This window comes from Ovis canadensis, chromosome 1 (assembly GCF_042477335.2).
Source record: "Ovis canadensis isolate MfBH-ARS-UI-01 breed Bighorn chromosome 1, ARS-UI_OviCan_v2, whole genome shotgun sequence".
Classification (NCBI taxonomy): Eukaryota; Metazoa; Chordata; class Mammalia; order Artiodactyla; family Bovidae; genus Ovis; species Ovis canadensis.
In genome coordinates, this window is record NC_091245.1 from 200,436,035 (window position 1) to 200,456,901 (window position 20,867).

Genomic DNA, 20,867 nt, shown 5'->3' on the forward strand with positions numbered 1-20,867 from the left:
CATCCACCTCATTAGAACTGATTCAAATGTATTCTTTTTAATGGCTGAGTAATATTTCGTTGTGTATATGCACCACAGCTTTCTTACCACAATGAGGTACCATTTCACGCCAGTCAGAATGGCTGCGATCCAAAAGTCTACAAGCAATAAATTCTGGAGAGGGTGTGGAGAAAAGGAAACCCTCTTACACTGTTGGTGGGAATGCAAACTAGTACAGCCACTATGGAGAACAGTGTGGAGATTCCTTAAAAAACTGGAAATAGAACTGCCTTATGACCCAGCAATCCCACTGCTGGGCGTACACAACGAGGAAATCATAATTGAAAGAGATATATGTAGTTTTTTATTTTTATTTTTTTAAAGTGAGAAGAGATCCAAGCAGGGATCTTTCTTTAGATCAGTCCTTGATATTCTTAAAAGTCCATAGCTGTTACTCAGGAGAGAAAAAACAATTTCCCTTTATCCTTCTTTAGATCTGGCCTCATATGTTGTGTTAATGTTCACCCCAGTATTGCAGTTATCAAGTAAAGATAACTTTTCAAGAAGGGTATGATATTAGTTACACATTTTATCCTTCTATCCCCAAATGTAACTCATTTTGTTGACAATCCAGCCATAGGACAGACCCATATGTTTTCTTTACCATCAGCAATGTAGAAAGAAGCACAAATTTATTTTCCAGATGAACAAAGAAGTATGAAAATTTGAGCTTAATGAATATTCTGTCTTCTCTCCCTTCTACCCAAGACATCTCAGAAGTTTCTAATGTTGTCCGGTACAGTTATGTCACTCATTATTGCCAAGGGATTTTACCCCACAGCATGATTATTGAGATACAATACAAGGTATATTCATGTTCTGAGAAAATAACATTTTTGTGATTCCAAAAATGTTTGAAGGAGATATTCGTTTTAAGGACCTAAGAAAGAACTCCTTTAAAAAGGCTTTAACATGTATGCTTATCAACAACTGAGCCTTTAGATCTGTTGAATTGTAGATTATTTCCATGTGTTCCAGATGGAATTTTATGTTTGGTCTCTGTTAAGTTTACCTTTACTGAAGTCAAGTTGAAAATCTGGCCTGTAAGTTTTGATAAGAAAAACTAACAATGTAATTCGTATGTTGAGGAGTCAGAAGACAATCACTTCAAGAATTTGTTAAAAACTTGGACCAATGCCTTTATTCTAAAATGTATTTGTTGGTGAAATATGATCAGGCATCTTTCAGATTCATTGTCTATGACACTATAGGATAGTCAGCCTTCCCTTTAATTTATAGTAATCCAGATAGCTTTTGTCTTTCTCTTCTTTCTTCCACTTGCCTGGCCTTTTCTTCCCACTCATTTTCTATCCAAGAATCATCATCAGAAACAAAACTAACAAAAACCCACAAGAATTGGGAGCATTATGGAATTTGATAGATATGAATTTGGAATTCCTCATCAATTCTTCATCAAATATTGAGATCCTGCAGTGTACTAAGATATTTATATTGCAGAGCAGTGTGGATTGACAAGACATTGACCATTCCCTAAAGGTCTTTTGTTAAAGCAGGTGATACAGATGTTTAAAGAACAGTGATACAATTTGAAAATTATTTTCATAGAGAGATACATGCAGAGTGTTGCAGAATATGCATAGAAAGGAATTTATCCTACCTGGTGGTATTTTTAAGACTGCAACCTCATAAGAAGAGGTGACCTTACTGGGTCTGGGTAGGTGGGTAAGAGTTTGCAGAGTTCAAATTAGAGGATACAAATTTACTTACTATTCAGAAAGAAGTTAAAGCTTATATTCCATAAGAGATCTAACCTTCCTCACAAACTTCTGTCCTCCTGAGTTAGTGGACCAGGGACTGGGTTATGGAGAAGAACTTAACTTGCCAGGTAATTTCATTCCCTTATGGCCTTTTCTGTTTTAAATAATTCAGTCTTTCAGGGAAAATACTCAGTCTTTCAGATTTTCCCTTTCTTCCCCATGCTCCTTTCCAACGTAATATAACTTTTTTGGGGGGGTATTTGAAAGGATTTAATGTGACTTCTTGGTAGCAGAGAAGATTTGTCCAGATCCTCATGGAGTCCTTTGACTTTGGTCCCTGGACTGGTGTTCACTGAGGTACAGCTGGTCCCACTTGACCTTTTGGGGAGAAGGGTCCAGATTTATGATTTCCTTAGTCCTAATCTTTTATGAAATTTTACACACTGTACCCATATTGCATGACTTCAGGCTTCTGCACAACCACCATTGTACCAACTCTGAAGTTTCTCCTGTGCAAGCGAAAGTACTAGAGCCCCTTCCGACTATGTGCAGGCTGAGGAAACCAGGAAGGCTGCTGCAGGGTGGGAGGTAGAAGGAAAAGCTGGGCTTTTGGGCATCAGCAGTGCTCCTAGGGCATACCCAAGGAAGCCAATACCCCTTGCTATGGTACTTAGGTTTTTTCATAAAAATCTGGTTCTTTCTCTAGAGATTCCCCTCTGAGCTGCTGCTGCTGCTACTGCTAAATCGCTTCAGTCGTGTCCAACTCTGTGTGACTCCATAGATGGCAGCCCACCAGGCTCCGCCATCCCCGGGATTCTCCAGGCAATAACACTGAAGTGTGTTGCCATTTCCTTCTCCAATGCATGAAAGTGAAAAGTGAAAATGAAGTCACTCAGTCGTGTCCGACTTTCCGTGACCCCATGGACTGCAGACTACCAGGCTCCTCTGTCCATGGGATTTTCCTGGCAAGAGAACTGGAGTGGGGTGCCATTGCCTTCTCCACCTCTCTGAGCTATCCATCTTCATTTCTCTTCCAGGGAGAAACTATCCAGTGACACCAATTAGAGGACTCTGTGAAGAATAAGAGGAAACAGTGGGGTCAAGATATATTAGGAAGATTAAACAGATTTAGTTTGAATTTGGGAGATGAGTAGCTGAAGAAGATAGCAGCATTTGTTGCTTGGGTGATGATGCAGCTAGTGATGCCATCAGTCAAATAAATAGCATAATGCCTTTGGGAGTAAATTCAGTGAGGCTAATATTGATAACTGTCTTAGCAGTAATAGAGAACAGACTTAAGTCTTTTCAATATGTTTTGCTGTACTCAATAGAATATGCTCATCTCTCTTTGCCTGTCCAGAGAGAACTTACAAATCAAAACCATTACATATTATTAATTTTGTAAAATTCCTGGGAACATATCAAAGTGTGGATTTTTCAATTTAAGGTGAGGAGGAAGTTTTCAACAAAGTAAAAATACACCACATTTTAATAATCCGTGTTAAAAAATGGAGTGGAACTTTAACAAACATACTAAATATGCCAATTCAAAATTCAGTTCTATACATAACTAGTAGTATTTTCTCTCTCTGGATTTTCTAATCTATTTCAAATAAAAGTTTAAAAGTAGTTGTTATCGAACAATGGACAGGAAAATACATAGCTCCATTAAGAGTAACAATTCTGAAGAGTCATTCACTTACAAGAAGCATGTTTAACCTATTAGATTATGCAGAGCTGCCCATGATTAGATAATTTGTGCAGGCATTTGCGTAGCAATTGGGAAGTCGTCACTTTCCTGTGGTGGCAACACATCTCCATTGAAAAGCTTATAAGGAGGGCGTGGCAACCTACTTCAGTATTCTTGCCTGGAGGATCCCGTGGACAGAGGAGCCTGTCGGACTACAGTCTATGGGGTCGCAAAGAGTTGGACACAACTGAAGCGACTTAGCATGCATGCACGCACACACATATCTAAGACCTGTAGTATCTCAAGGGGTTCAGTTCAGTTCAGTCGCTCAGTCGTGTCTTCTCTGCGACCACATGAATCGCAGCACGCCAGGCCTTCCCGTCCATCACCAACTCCCGGAGTTCACTCAGATTCACGTCCATCAGGTCAATGATGCCATCCAGCCATCTCATCCTCTGTCGTCCCCTTCTCCTCCTGCCCCCAATGCCTCCCAACATCAAAGTCTTTTCCAATGAGTCAACTCTTCGCATGAGGTGGCCAAAGTACTGGAGTTTCAGCTTTAGCATCATTCCTTCCAAAGAAATCCCAGGGCTGATCTCCTTCAGAATGGACTGGTTGGATCTCCTTGCAGTCCAAGGGACTCTCAAGAGTCTTCTCCAACACCACAGTTCAAAAGCATCAATTCTTCGGCACTCAGCCTTCTTCACAGTCCAACTCTCACATCCATACATGACTACTGGAAAAACCATAGCCTTGACTAGACGGACCTTAGTCGGCAAAGTAATGTTTCTACTTTTGAATATGCTGTCTAGGTTGGTCATAACTTTCCTTCCAAGGAGTAAGCGTCTTTTAATTTCATGGCTGCAGTCACCATCTGCAGTAATTTTGGAGCCCCCAAAATAAAGTCTGCCACTATTTCCACTGTTTTCCCATCTATTTCCCATGAAGTGATGGGACTGGATGCCATGATCTTCGTTTTCTGAAAGTTGAGCTTTAAGGCAACTTTTTCACTCTTCTCTTGTACTTTCATCAAGAGGCTTTTTAGTTCTTCTTCACTTTCTGCCATAAGGGTGGTGTCATCTGCATATCTGAGGTTATTGATATTTCTCATGGCAAACTTGATTCCAGCTTGTGCTTCTTCCAGCCAAGCGTTTCTCATGATGTACTCTGCATAGAAGTTAAATAAGCAGGGTGAAAATATACAGCTTTGACGCACTCCTTTTCCTATTTGGAACCAGTCTATTGTTCCATGACCAGTTCTAACTGTTGCTTCCTGACATGCTTACAGATTTCTCAAGAGGCAGGTCAGGTGGTCTGGTATTCCCATCTCTTTCAGAATTTTCCACAGTTTATTGTGATCCACACAGTCAAAGGCTTTGGCATATTCAATAAAGCAGAAATAGATGTTTTTCTGGAACTCTCTTGCTTTTTCCATGATCCAGCGGATGTTGGCAATTTGATCTCTGGTTCCTCTGCCTTTTCTAAAACCAGCCTGAACATCAGAAAGTTCATGGTTCACGTATTGCTGAAGCCTGGCTTGAAGAATTTTGAGCATTACTTTACTATCATGTGAGATGAGTGCAATTGTGCAGTAGTTTAAGCATTCTTTGGCATTGCCTTTCTTTGGGATTGGAATGAAAACTGACCTTTTCAGCTATATGTAAGTTATGTATGCATCTACAAAGATAGGTATATCATCATTTTGGCCCTCTTTGTTACACTTCAGTTCAGTTCAGTCACTCAGTCACATCTGACTCTTTGCGACCCCATGAACTGCAGCACACCAGGCCTCCCTGTCCATCACCAACTCCTGGAATTTACCAAAACTCATGTCCATCGAATCGGTGATGCCATCCAGCCATCTCATCCTCTGTCGTCCCCTTTTCTTCCTGCCCCCAATCCCTCTCAGCATCAGGGTCTTTCAAATGAATCAGTGCTTCGCATCAAGTGGTCAAAATACTGGAGTTTCAGCTTTAGCATCAGTCCTTCCAATGAACACCCAGGACTGATCTCCTTTAGGATGGACTGGTTGGATTTCCTTGCAGTCCAAGGGACTCGCAAGAGTCTTCTCCAACACCACAGTTCAAAAGCATCAATTGTTCGGCACTCAGCTTTCTTCACAGTCCAACTCTCACATCCATACATGACCACAGGAAAAACCATAGCCTTGACTAGATGGACCTTTGTTGGCAAAGTCATGTCTCTGCTTTTGAATATGCTATCTAGGTTGGTCATAACTTTCCTTCCAAGGAGTAAGTGTCTTTTAATTTTATGGCTGCAGTCACCGTCTGCAGTGATTTCGGAGCCCCGCAAAATAAAGTCTGCCACTGTTTCCACTGTTTCCCCATCTATTTCCCATGAAGTGATGGGACCAGATGCCGTCATCTTAGTTTTCTGAATTGGTTACACTTAAAACCCCCAAAGAAAACAGCAAACATAAAAAATGGCTGCATCCTTAGACAATGCTGTGCACCAGAAGGATCACTGTGTTCTAGCACCTTCTCTTCCTCTTATTTGATGTGACTCTGAAAAAAAAAATCTCAATTCTTTCCTGAACCTCAGTTTTTATTTTCATGAAATGACAGAGTTTCACCAGGAGCAAACAAAAGAATAACTTATATCCAAGTTCTTTAAGCCCCAAACAGAATTATTTAAGCCAAGCCTGCATGTGCTCTCTAATTCGACATTTGGGATTAACATAATTCTAATTTTTTTCTCCAAAATCTGTATATCTGATTTTTTTTAAATCTAAATAAAAATCTGTGAGATAGATATTAAGTCTCTTCTATGACTGTGGTTCAATCATAAACTCCTTATTACTAAATTCAGACTGAAACTGAAGATAGTAGGGAAAACCACTAGATCATTCAGGTATGCTGCTGCTGCTGCTGCTGCTGCTGCTGCTGCTAAGTCATTTCAGTCGTGTCCGACTCTGTGCGACCCCATAGATGGCAGCCCTGAATCAAATCCCTTACAATTATACAGTGGAAGTGAGAAACAGATTTAACAGACTAGATCTGATGGAGTGCCTGATGAAATATGGACAGAGGTTCGTGACACTGTACAGGAGACAAGGATCAAGACTATCCCTAAGAAAAAGAAATGTAAAAAAGAAAAATGACTGTCTGAGGAGGTCTCACAAATAGCTGTGAAAAGAAGAGAAGTGAAAAGCAATGGAGAAAAGGAAAGATATACCCATTTAAATTCGAAGTTCCAAAGAATAGCAAGGAGAGATAAGAAATCTTTCCTCAGGGATCAGTGCAAAGAAATAGAGGAAAACAATAGAATGGGAAAGACTAGAGATCTCTTCAAGAAAATTAGAGATACCAAGGGAACATTTCATGCAAAGATGGGCTCAATAAAGGACAGAAATAGTAGGGACCTAACAGAAGCAGAAGATATTAAGAAGAGGTGACAAGAATACACAGAAGAACTGTACAAAAAAAATCTTCATGACCCAGATAATCACGATGGTGTGATCAATCACCTAGAGCCAGACATCCTGGAATGTGAAGTCAAGTGGGCCTTAGGAAGCATCACTATGAATAAAGCTAGAGAAGGTGATGGAATTCTAGTTGAGCTATTTCAAATCCTAAAAGATGATGCTATGAAAGTGCTGTACTCAATATGGCAACAAATTTGGAAAACTCAGCAGTGGCCACAGGACTGGAAAAGGTCAGTTTTCATTCCAGTTCCAAAGAAAGGCAATGCCAAAGAATGCTCAAACTACCACACAATTGCACTCATCTCACATGCTAGTAAAGTAATGCTCAAAATTCTCCAACCTAGGCTTCAGCAATATATGAACTGTGAACTTCTAGATGTTCAAGTTCATTTTAGAAAATATAAAGGAACCAGAGATCAAATTGCCAACATCTGCTGGATCATGGAAAAAGCAAGAGAGTTCCAGAAAAACATCTGTTTCTGCCTTATTGACTATGCCAAAGCCTTTGACTGTGTGGGTCACAATAAACTTTGGAAAATTCTGAAAGAGATGGGAATGCCAGACCACCTGACCTGCCTCTTGAGAAACTATATACAGATCAGGAAGCAACAGTTAGAACTGGACATGGAACATCAGCCTGGTTCCAAATAGAAAAAGGAGTACGTCAAGGCTGTTTGTTGTAACCCTACTTATTTAACTTATATGCGGAGTACATCATGAGAAACATTGGGCTGGATGAAGCACAAGCTGGAATCAAAATTGCCAGGAGAAATATCAATAACCTCAGATATGCAGATGACACCACCCTTATGGCAGAAAACAAAGAAGAACTAAAGAGCCTCTTGATGAAAGTAAAAGAGGAGAGTGAAAAAGTTGCCTTAAAGCTCAACTTTCAGAAAACTTAAGATCATGGCATCCAGTCCCATCACTTCATGGGAAATAGATGGGAAAACAGTGGAAACAGTGGCAGACTTTATTTTGGGGGGCTCCAAAATCACTGTGGATGATGACTGTAGCCATGAAATTAAAAGACACTTACTCCTTGGAGGGAAAGCTAAGACTAACTTAGACAACATATTAAAAGCAGAAACATTACTTTGTCAACAAAGGTCCGTCTCATCAAGGCTATGGTTTTTCCAGTGGTCATGTACAGATGTGAGAGTTGAACTATAAAGAAAGCTGAGTGCTGAAGAATTGATGCTTTTGAACTGTGGTGTTGGAGAAGACTCTTGAGAATCCCTTGGACTGCAAGGCGATCCAACCAGTCCATTCTAAATGAGATTAGTCCTGGGTGTTCATTGGAAGGACTGATGTTGAAGCTGAAACTCCAGTACTTTGACTACCTGATGCAAAGAGCTGACTCATTTGAAAATGCTGGGAAAGATTGAGGGCAAGAGGAGAAGGGGACGACAGAGGATGAGATGGTTGGATGGCATCACTGACTCGATGGACATGGGCTTGGGTGGATTCCAGGAGTTGGTGATGGACAGGGAGGCATGGTGTGCTGCGGTTCGTGGGGTCGCAAAGAGTCAGACACAACTGAGTGACTGAACTGAACTGAACTGAGGACTAAGGAGACTATGGCTCAGAAAGTTCAAGGAAATTGCAACCCACTCCAGCATTCTTGAATGAAAGCCCCAGGGCAGAGGACCCTGGTGGACTACAGTCTATGGGGTTGCAAGAATCGGACATATATTAAGGACTAAACCACACCTACCACAACCAGGACTGAGGAGACTATGGCTCAAATCGTTCAGTTAACAATAGATTGGAAATGGGGTATGTATGACTCCAAAGCTCATGCATTTTGTTTCATTAAATGAAGAATAAAGAAATGGGAGAAAAATGCAATTTATAGTATTGACATATTTTTATGGATTAGTTTTTTAACATTTAATGAAGTTTTACAACTGCAAAGCCATTGGTTAGAATATCATGTTTACTTTTAGCATTCACCGTATTCCTTTATTCAACTGGTGTTTGGCTTTTATGGAGTCTTCAAAGTTGAGTTTCTCACCCTTTCTAAAATGCTTTTAGAACTTGTAAGTAAAAAAAAAAAAAAAAAGAACTTGTAAGTAAATAACATGACCTAACTAAAGGTGTGTCTTCTGGCGAAGCGATGGGGAAAATTAGAACAGCTTTCTGATAGACACAAAATAATGCTATTTATGTTTTAGATGATGGAAAAATGCTATTTTAAATCATGGCAGAGTTTGGTTAAAAAAATCCTCAAATTAATTGTTACCCACATTCCCATTGTTATTAGAGACCTCTTATTTATGAAATCTTTCCATTCTGAACTTCATTAGCTACAGACACATTGAGGAGGTTTTGCTGTAGGATAAAGGAGGTGACTGGTGAGAAATTATTCAGGAATTCTAACTATACACACAGTATGCACAGAATACACAATCAGCTCATTTGAGTCCTGAGCTTTTCATGGGTTAACTCCAACCCTGACTCTGCCTTTTTACAGCTGTTTGACCCAAACTAAATCACTGAGGGAGCACACCACTCCTCAAATTATCTTCCTGCTAAGTACTCAAGTTTGATTTGACACATATCTTTTGCATAGGTATTATGTTTTCAGAATAATGAGCATGGAACACATTAAAAGGCTTTTAATCTATCAACTGTTACTATAAAAAAGATATCCAAATTCCCATTTTTAAATTCCAAACAAGTCTGTGGTTATTGTTTATTTGTCACTTTTAAACAAGCTAGTTACTTTGTCGGAACAAAAATACAAGCCCAGTGGGAGCCACAGGGCATGATTTTCCTGTATGGATCCAGGGTTGATCTTGAGTGCAGTTGGCAAAGGGGAAAAAAATGTTTGATGTTAATCTGAAATGTTCCTGAAAGGCTGTGTGTGATTTGAGGATGGATTTGGTCTCTATGGGTGCCTCGGGAATTTTTATACATAGTTGATTTTAGAAAGTACTTTTATTTAGAGCTGTTTTTATGCCAGTGATGGGGCAGACCACACCACAATTACACATTTTAGAAGGGAGGATCCTTTGATGACAGATGTAATTTCTACCCCCTCATTTTTCCCCAGTAGAAAGATTAACATTTAAAAACCCTTTGAAAATGGCTTGGTCTTTTTTTCACATGTGGATTTTTTTTTTTTTTTTTTGAGTCTTGAGGAAATTTATGCAAGCTGTAGTTTTTAGTGGAAAAGAACACATCAGGGAGTTGATTTCTTTTCCTTATCCAAAATAGAAAGGGTGTGGGTTTTCTCCCTTTGATGTGGATGCATGAGACACACCTCCTCCCCAGTACTTTTGATGACTTTAATATTTCCTGCTATTCAGACTTTGACAAGAGCCTCCCACCTTTTCTCCCTGTCTTTCCTTAAAATACATAAGAGGTTTTGCATTTCTTAGGCCAAATGTGATCTTGGATAAATGCTGAAGAAGGAAGACTGCAAATTATTTTCATAATTTGGTTTTCAAGACTTCAGAAAATCAATTTTATCAAAAGAGGAAATCCTAGACACCCTTATTAGCTGCTCAGTTTTGATGATCTTAGGCAGATGCAGGTAAGTTCCATGATTTTCTGCATTATGGGTTTCTACTTATACATATATTTTCACCCACTTAAACTTGGCATATTGTGTTCTTTAACCAAAATATTATTGCAATAAAATTTCAATTTTCATCAAAAAAGTATTTGTATTAGTTTCTTATGGAAAGTTATTTTCCATTTACCCTTATGATGAATGGTTTCTTGTTGTTAGTCTCTTCTGTCTTCCACTATCTCCTGGAGGAGTTTGCTCCGATCCATGTGCTCTGAGTCAGTGATGCTATCTAACCATCTCATCCTGTTTGTCCCCTTCTTCTTTTGCCTTCAATCTTTCCCAGCATCAGGGTCTTTTCAAATGAGTTGGCTCTTCTCATCAGGTGGCCAAAGTATTGGAGCTTCAGCTTCAGCATCAGTTCCTCCAATGAATACTCAAGGTTGATTTCCTTTAGGATTGACTGGTTTGATCTCCTTGCTGTCCAAGGGACTCAGGAGTCTTCTCTAGCACCACAGTTTGAAAGCATCAATTATTTGGTGCTCAGCCTTCTTTATGGTCCAGCTCTTACATCCATATATGATTACTGGAAAAATAATAGCTTTGACTATATGGACTTTTGTTGGGAGAGTGTTTTAATATGCATTTTAATATGCTGTCTAGTTTTTTCATGGCTTTCCTTATGGATGGTAGTAGTGGTAATTAATCCTTCATGAGCATTTACTCTATGCAAAGCACTCTGCTAAGCACATCCCCTTCAGAAACTCACTTATTTCCCACAAGTCTAGAGGTAGGCATTCTTTTTTTTTTTATAGCTGAGGAAACAGACTGCCTTCTGCACATTCATACAATTAGGAAAGACAAATTCAGGACTGGCATCTGAGGGTCCTCTCACAGCAAGGCCTGTGTTTTAGTCATGAATTTGTTTAGCCTCTTAAGCTGAGTGTCTTGAGTCGCATGCCTCATACTACCATAGTAATTCGGAACATTTTTAACTCTATGAATTATAATTTTGTTAGACAGATGGCTAGTTATTTTCACATTCTTCCTACTGGAACAGTCCTATCATTGATTCTTTGAATCCTTTCAGTTTTTCTGCATTTCATATTATAACCTAGTTTTTGTTCTAAGATAGTCGAGTTAAAGTAAACTGATCATTTTAAGATTTTGAGGAAAATGATACAATGCAAATGATAATATCTAGGGCAGACATAGAAACAGTGCTGGCAGGTGTACCACTTTGCTTCTGTTCCAGACTAGAATGGTGGGCTTAGAAACAATTTCTTGTTCTTATCAGCCCAAAAAGCAAAATATGTTCAAACTAGATGATAATGTACTCTAGGAATCAGACTTGCTTTCCTGAGAAAATGCAAAGGGCTTTCCCCCCTTTCAAATCTCTCTTTTTCTTTCCCCTTATATTCAATTTCAGTTTTGTGAACATATAATATACTAATATACAACTCAATGTGGGAAGCCCTTTTATTATAATCATTTATTTTGGGGTCAATGGTAACATGAAACTATATTTTTATATATTATATACTAAAGTAAGAATAATAAATCAGATAAGAAAACCTCAAAGACTTTATTTAAATGTATAATACCATACCCTGATAATTCCTATAACCCAGTGAAAAAGATATGTATGCTTTTCTTATTACACGGGAAACTCAGAAACTGAGGCACGGAAGTACCATTTTTCTACTGGGTGTCACTGTACGTGTTAGATCGTCTACCTGGGTATGAATGTCCACATAAACATAGTAATTCAAACCTTGCACTTCTTTTGAAGTAAATTATTGTCTGTGAAGGAATGAAACAGAATGCTTCTTTTTCTTTAACTAAGAGGTTCTAGAAGGTGTCTGTGAATCCAGCAGGCCATTATTCTAATTTTGTTCTCCCATATTTCTTCATCACAGACACTGCCTGGATTAGTGGGTTTTAAAATGATTTTTCCCTCGTTTTATTCCCACCCATAGTGGGGGGCGGTTATAAAAATTATGCAAATTTAATTATCTGACAGATTTGTCATTAAGATCATCTGGAGACAATGAGATAAAGACTGAAACTTTTGAGTGTCATGATAATGACACCCAAGGTCCTTCACACAATCCCAGGAAACCAGGAAATAAGGTGTCATGAGCTGTGGGAATATATCTAAAGGAATGCTGCCAGATCATATCCTAACAAAAACCCAGTTTAAATTAAAATCTATTTATTACTCACTTGTGCTTACATGTATTAACTTTATTGCCCCAATAATCTTTTATTGTAGGTGCTGTTATGTCCCCGCTTTGCAAAGTGGATGATTGAGGCACAGAGAAGTTAAGTTGCTGTCCGGAGTCGCCCAGCTAGTGAATGACTGAGCTCAGACTGAGGCATGGTGGGCATTTGGGCTCCAGAGCCCACACCTCCAACCACTGTGCATATGGCCTTCATTCAAACAGTCCCCCTGCCCTCCTGCACCTTCAGTTGAAGAATCCAAGAGAGCTGTTTAACCATTCTTGCACCACTGAAATAAGAATATTCAGGCATATATGTTGCCTTCATTGCTGCTTCCCTGTACGTACAAAATCTTAGTTGCAGGAAGTAAGTGATAATCTTAGAAAGAATAAGTAAATTTTAAAAAATGAGAAGTCTGTATGTACAATCAGAACTCCCCATGAAATTAGGGGTGAAGATAGTTAATACTTGGCATTGCTCTCTATAGCCTTTCCCAGTCTCTGGACGCATATACCAATTGGTCTTAGTATATACTCTCCTGTCTCATGGGGCTGTTATTGCTTGTCAGTCTCCTTTGCTAGATTATAAAGCTTCTAGTATATAATTTCCTGTAATCACTTGCCATGAGTAGGTAATGAGGAGTGATGGTTGAATTAGATAGTAGTAGGAGTTGAAACAACAGCAGCTCCCATTTATCGGGATCCTGTTGTTGTTCAGTGGCTAAGCCATGTCTGACTCTAACTAGGATCTTATTAAATGCCGAATGATTGAACAGCACTAATCATATTAGTTTGAATCAAATTCATTGTGAATGTAAGCAAAACTGCTAAAATGAGCAGTTTCATAGCCCTGACTACTGAATTTTTCCATCTCTCAGTTCAGTTCAGTTCAGTCGCTCAGTCATGTCTGACTCTTTGCGACCCCATGAACCACAGCATGCCAGGCTTCCCTGTCCATCACCAACTCCCGGAGTCCACCCAAACCCATGTCCATTGAGTCAGTAATGCCATCCAACCATCTCATTCTCTGTCGTCCCCTTCTCCTCTTGCCCTCAACCTTTCCCAGCATCAGAGTCTTTCCAAATGAGTCAGCTCTTCACATCAGGTGGCCAAAGTATTAGAGTTTCAGCTTCAACTTCAGTCCTTCCAATGAATACCCAGGACTGATCTCCTTTAGGATGGACTGGTTGGATTTCCTTGCAGTGCAAGGGACTCGCAAGAGTCTTCTCTAACACCCTAGTTCAAAAGCATCAATTCTTCAGCGCTCAGCTTTCTTTATATCCAACTCTCACATCCATACATGACCACTGGAAAAACCACAGCCTTGACTAGACGGACCTTTGTTGACAAAGTAATGTCTCTGCTTTTTAATATGCTATCTAGGTTGGTCATAACTTTTCTTCCAAGGAGCAAGCATCTTTTAATTTCATGGCTGCAGTTACCATCTACAGTGATTTTGGAGCCCAGAAAAATAAAGTCTGCCACTGTTTCCACTGTTTTCCCATCTATTTCCCATGAAGTGATGGGACCAGATGCCATGATCTTAGTTTTCTGAATGTTGAGCTTTAAGCCAACTTTTTCACTCTCCTCTTTTGCTTTCATCAAGAGGCTCTTTAGTTCTTCCTTGCTTTCTGCCATAAGGGTGGTGTCATCTGCATATCTGAAGTTATTGATGTTTCTCCCGGCAATCTTGATTCCAGCTTGTGCTTCTTGCAGCCCAGCTTTTCTCATGATGTACTCTGCACATAAGTTAAATAAGCAGGTTGACAATATATAGCCTTGACGTACTCCTTTTCCTATTTGAAACCAGTCTCTTGTTCCATGTCTAGTTCTAACTGTTGCTTCCTGACCTGCATACAGGTTTCTCAAGAGGCAGGTCAGGTGGTCTGGTATTCCCATCTCTTTCAGAATTTTCCACAGTTTATTGTGATCCACACAGTCAAAGGCTTTGGCATAGTCAATAAAGCAGAAATAGATGTTTTCCATCTCTCAATGTTTATCAAAACGTTACCAAATACTGGACTCTATTCTAAGCAATGAAGATACAATGGTAATTCAAGAAAAAAGCAAACAAGTAACTCTTGATCCCTGGATTTATGAAGTTTACAGTCTAGGGACTTTGAAGGATGACCATGTTCCTCTTCCCCTTAAGTATTCTCTCTCCCACCGCCCCCCACCTGTCTCTAAACTCCAGTTTTACTATCTTGTCTCTTGAGGAAGGGGATGGAGAGAGTTCAGAGTAGCTACTGTACCTCTATTTTCTCTTGAGCTATGTTGGATGCAATTGGAAGGGCCCTCTATTGATTCACCGTGGGCCCATTGGAGTTTTGAACCCTCTGAAAACTGTTACATTTAGCAACATTTTCCTTTTCCTGATCTCATATTCCCATCAGTTCTGATCACTACTCTCTGGGAGGCTCTGATTAAATGTGGTATTTGGATAATGAAGAGATGGTAAATTATGGTCATGTCATGATAAGAACTTTGATCTTAGGTGAATAATGACTAGTTTTCACAGCCTTGTTCCTTTGTTTTTCTTCCTAAATATGTATCTAAAGGATGCTTCCTCTCCTTGTTGTTAAAATTAATTTGGTTAATGTAATAACCAAATTACTACAATTATAACCAAGGCTTTATGATGTGCATATAGCCTTTATTATTTCAAAACCCTTTGTTGTTCATTGTATCTTTGATTCTCACAAAAACTCTGTGACATGGATATTACATCCTTGTTTTATATAATGAGGTAATTAAAGAGGTGAAGAGGATTCCTGAATTGACCATGAGTTAAGGAGCATCTTGGGCTTCCCAGGTGGCTCAGAGGTAAAGAATCCACCTGACAATGCAGGAGACGTGTTCCATTCCTAGGTCGGGAAAAAATCAGCAACCCACTCCAGTATTCTTGTCTGGGGAAATCCCATGGATGGGGTGGACTACAGTCCATGGGGTTCTAAGAGTCGGACACAACTTAGAAATTAAACAGCAACAACGAGCATTCCATGTTTTTGTACTAGACAATATTACCATTCGAGTAGGAAATGGCAACACACTCTAGTATTGTTGCCTAGGAAATCCAATGAACAGAGGAGCCTGGTGGGCTATATTCCATGGGATCACAAAAAGTCAAATATGACTAAGCGACTAACTAAGCACAATACTGCCATTACTCAGAATACATATCAACAGCCACTCTCTTTGCTGGAGTGTGTGTGTGTGTATTTGAGTGAGAGAGAGAAAAAGAGATTAGAGAAAAGAGGAAAAGGAGATCTAGTTAGGAGAGAAAAAAATTTCAATTTCAACGGATGTTCCAGACCTGAATCCAGACCTCAGATCTTTTTAATGGCATAAAGCTTTTTGGTTTGTCTGGACAGAGAATGAGAAGAAAACTTTGAAAAAGAGCCAATTGCTACAGATGACTAGGCAGAGAAAATGTCCAGTGTTGCTAGGAGACCAGTTCTGCCGTCAGGCTCAGGAATGAGAACACACTGGATGGAGGGCATTGGGCTGGAATTCTTGTTTGACATAAACTATTGAATCACACATGCCAGTGAGGCTGAGTCAGAATCAACTAGAGCTAAAAGCAGTCAAGAAAGTTTTCCTACTTTCTTTTTTTATTTTTTCTCTTTTTTTAAAAAATATTTTTTTAGGTATAAACCCTTAATTAAAGATTCAGTGGTAAATATGGGATACTTAGACATTTTTAGTACCATGCTGAGGCAGAAGTTTATAAATGTTTTAAACCATCATTCAAAATGAGAAACACTTTCTCTGAAAATAGTAAGCTAAAAGAGACTTTTAACTTGCTTGTTTTCAGAGTTCCTTTGAGGTAGTTGAAGTTATTGATCAAATGAATCATCATTACTGAGTTAAAGTCAAGATTCTTTGTACTGTTTGTAAGAGAAGACAGCATGGTGTGTTCTTACCTGGACTCAAAAACCCTTTTTATTCATCTCTGTACTCATATAAGTAGTCATTACAGTCATGCATGTCATCTTTTCTCTGTGGGTTTCCTTTTACTCAGATCACTGAGGCCAGGTTTGTGGATGACAATATCTTCTGAAATGTTTAGCTTTATTTCATTCCAGGACCACAGACAGATGTCACCAACCTGATCAATTACATTTATCCTATGTGGACCACAAGGTAAAGTTGGAGATGATATGAGTTAGTCCTGAAGCAAGTCCTGTCACTCTGCTGGAGCCATAATAATAGCTGCTTCATTTTTGCATGATTAAGTTAGCACTTCAATGTATTTAAGGGCTGCTCAGCATTTCATTTCCTAGAGCCAGGAACAACTTCAGGGAATGTTCTGGCTTTTGCTGGTTTTTGGTAAAATACATTCTCTCACTTGTCAAGATTGCAGGAAGCAGGGAGCTCTTGGCTCTCAAAATCCAGAGTATACTCCTGCCAAAGCATATAAGTCTCTCAAAATTAAGGATACTTGTCTTTAATTGTTTCAGTTTTAACATATATGTAATCTCACACCCTAAAATAGCTGGAAGCCACCCATGCTGGCAGTGAAGGTTGAGCCCAGGAAGAAATGAACCCAAAGTTGTCCAAGAAATATGAACTGAATAGATGAAATAAAATCTGCTTAATCCCCTTTGAATACTTTGCAGAGCAACAGTTTATGTTACCATGAGCAGTATAAGACAAAGCTGTGTTTAAATTTCCCTAGAGGATTTTCTTTGAAAGGTTTCTGATACATCTTCAGAAGAAATACTTTTGTTTGGAAAAGTTTAAGGATGAACCATTCCAAAGCACAGATTCATCATATTGCTGCTCTAATGTAAAATCTTCAGTGATTCCTATGGCATGTGTAGTGTCTGAATTAGTCTGGAATTCAAGGCTTTTAGGATCTGAGCCATCTTATCTTTCAGGCTGATCTTCCACTAATCCTAAGTCTCCCAGGTATCAACTCTTTCCTACTCATCTTTCCCTTGGTATCTCTCTCTCTCATCTTACATGTCTGGATTCTATCATCTTTTCAAGCCCCTTCTCCAGTGCTCTATCTTTCAGGAAGCTTTCTCTGACCTGTGCAGTTTGGGAGAATGTTTTCCCGTCTCAGAAATCTCACAAGGTTTTATCTCTGAGTGCATTTATTCTTTTCAACCTTGTGGATCAATTTTTTCATCGTCCAGTTTTCTCTTCATTACAAAGCTCTTAGCTCCTTGAGAACAGAGTCCCTTGGTCAAAGTATGCTAATTATATGCTAATAAGTGATGGAGTGGATGAATGGATTATATGTTAATAAGTGATGGAGTGGATGAGTGAGATCTGGAGGAAGTGCTGTTTGTCAGCACTCAAGCAGGGTGAAGGGAGAACAGCAGTGTACAAAGTGAGAGGACAAATCCATTCTAACCAAAAAGAGAGGTTTCACAAGGAAGTGATTGTAGGCAGAGCTGTCTTAATTGTCCAAAGGTTTAATTCTTTGCAAGTGTTCCTCTCTCTATTGTACTTCCAGATCTTTTCTTTCTTAATTACAGTCTTGTAATTTATCAAAGAACTGCAAAGAACTGACTCATTGGAAAAGACCCTTATGCTGGGAAAGATTGAAGGCAAAAGGAGAAGGGGATGACAGAGGATCAGATGGTTGGATGGCATCCCCAACTTGATGGACATGAGTTTGAGTTAGCTCCGGGGGTTGGTGGTGAACAGGGAAGCTGCGGTCCATGGGGTCACAAAGAGTCGGACACAACCAAGCGACTGAGCTGACCTGAATTTATCAAAGGGAACTAAGAGGATGCATGAGAAAGTGAAAGAAAAAGGCATGGCACAATCAAAAGTTACAGTAAGTCCCCTGCATATGAACCTTCAAGTTGAAAGCTTTCAAAGATGTGACCATGCATTCGCGTGTCCAGTCACGTAAGTTATTTCATATGTCTGGTGTATGTTGTCACCTGTGTGCGTCTGATACAAGTAGTTACACTTTTCTGTGCTTTATTGTATAGTACTGTATAGAGTACAGATATACAGTATCTTTACTTCAAGCCCAAGATTCTGGAAGCAAGCATAAAAACAGCAGTGATGTAGCTGGTACTACTGTACTTTTCAAGGTACTGTACTATAAGATTTAAAGTGTTTTCTTTATTTTGTGTGTTGATTTTTTTATTTATTATTTGTGTGAGAAGGATTGTACATCTATTACAGTACAGTAGTATATAGCTGATGGTGTTAGTCAGATATCTAGGCTAACTTTGTTGGACATAGGAACAATTGAACTTAACAAATGTGCCCCCGCATGGAACTCATTCATATGTAGGGGATTCACTGATTGGCTACAGAGGCAATAGGTTGCCCTTTACTTGTGGACATATCCTCTCTCTCTTTATCTTTCCCCTTGTGACTGTAATGAGATGGGGTTGGTTCCATAATATTCATACACAATATAGCTTTTGTAAACATGGAAGTTGTGTTGTGTTTAAAAATCTTAGGAGATTGCTTTCTCTTTACAGAGATGTCTTTACTGTGGGATTACAAATTTAGAATCATAGTGTTCTAGATTTACTTTCAGACTCACTGGAATAAATGTGATCTTAAATGGTTCAATGACACTTTCCTAATGAATAAGTTGAAACTATACAAGAGCGAGTAATTTAGTTAGAGTTGAATAGCTTTTTAAATAAAGACTCAAGAGTAAAATCCAATCTTAAATCATAGGTTAAATATCCTGTTTTTTGTTGGTCTGGGGATATTTTTTGATTTAATGATAAATTGTTCACTGAGTGATCTGAGTCAAAAAAACGAACTGCCCTCAAAGGATTCTTAGTAAGTCCTCTTTATCATTTTAAAAATTCAGGTGAAGTCCTGATTCACCAAACAGTCTTACTTGTAGCTCATTTGAGGTATGGCCTTAGTTCCAAAGGAGCAAACGTCTTCGGCTGCACTTGAACTGTCTGTTTCCGCTATCTGTCGCAAGCATCTCTTCCTTTAGTTCTTGATTATGGGGCATCCATACCCCTCGGCACCACTGGGTTTGGAAAAAGAAATTCAGCTTACCATCAGCCAAGCCATAGACATTCTGGCCCTGCTGTTTGCACTTGTCCTACTTTCTTTGACCGCACTGTAATTTCTGGGGACACAACTGTCATCATCCTTCGATCATGCCCACCAGAGCTGTGATGACAGCCACAGTCCCCAGGCCACGTGACAGGATGCATTCCCGGCCTTTGTGGTTGATGATCTTCTCACTCTCTACACTCAAGCATGCCTGTAGCTGATTATCTCAGACTATGCCTGAAAGTTGAAAGGAGGCAGATGGTTTGTGGTTCATTGTGAGGAGTAAGGTCTTATCGGGGCCGTTTAAACAATGGAATGCTTCCCAAGCCATTGCAGCATTTCTTATCTGTAGCTTTGAGGAGGTGGGGTGTGGAGGTAGACTGAGTGACCTTTCAGGTTTCCTGCCAACTCGGCTATGAGTCTCTAAGAGCAAGCCAGGGGTTAATGGCTGGATTCGCTTTTAATGTTTTTCACTGAAGTATGACATATATAAAATTGCACACATTGTAAGTCACACAGACTATTTATCATCATTTGCAATCTATTCAAAATTCTAAATTAGATATGTCTGTTTCATTATTGCCAAATTTTGACAATCAACATTTTTACAGGATTGATTACATGCTACTGTTTATATCATCTTTTTGTATAGCATTTGATTTTGTTTTTGTTATTTGCAGTGATATAAATGCAGTTTAAGTATAGTATAGGAAGGTAGTATCTATGATATGAAACTGTTAAAATAGCAGTTTAATAATAATATTTATTCTTAAGTGATTTAAGAATAATGTTTCTTTTTCTGGAATAATATATGTTCATTGTAGTTGATTTGAAAAATACAGAGAAGCAAAGTACAAAAAAGAAATCCAAATAATCAATACTTACTCAACTTTATCACCTAAGCCTAACCATTCACAACACTTTAATGTATACCATCTCAGATACACACACACCACATGTTCGTGTATATTTAAACAAATTTGAATCATACTAGGCAATTATTAGCTAACATTTATCAATTAAAAATATGAAATCTCTTAAAATTTTAAATGGCTATAATGTAGTTATTGTATGAATATATCGTAATTTATTTAACAAATACTTGCTTAGTTATTTGAACTGTGTTCAGTTTTACAGTCCCATAAGTATTACATGATGCTCATTATTTAATTTAAATTTTTATTTCTCATCATTTTTAAGAAAATACATTCCTAGGAGTAGATTTGCTGGGTCAAAT

At 38.9% G+C, this 20,867-nt stretch overlaps 1 protein-coding gene and 1 long non-coding RNA gene across 4 annotated transcripts in view; both read left to right on the plus strand.

The window, feature by feature from the left end:
* P3H2 (prolyl 3-hydroxylase 2) overlaps positions 1-20,867 on the plus strand; it is a 178,438-nt gene that overhangs the window by 30,018 nt on the left and 127,553 nt on the right. Inside the window, exon 1 of one of the 3 annotated variants that reach the window (XM_069557828.1) lies at positions 17,930-18,496. The exons of 1 other annotated variant lie outside the window; for it this stretch is intronic. The gene's annotated coding sequence lies outside the window, so the exon portion shown is untranslated. Of the gene's footprint in view, positions 1-17,929; positions 18,497-20,867 lie in introns of those variants that run through there. One more of the 3 variants, XM_069557836.1, reaches the window with a different exon arrangement.
* Positions 10,756-13,018, plus strand: LOC138422671 (uncharacterized). Its single transcript, XR_011249972.1, has 2 exons — positions 10,756-10,851; positions 12,685-13,018. It is a non-coding gene; the product is annotated as an uncharacterized lncRNA (long non-coding RNA).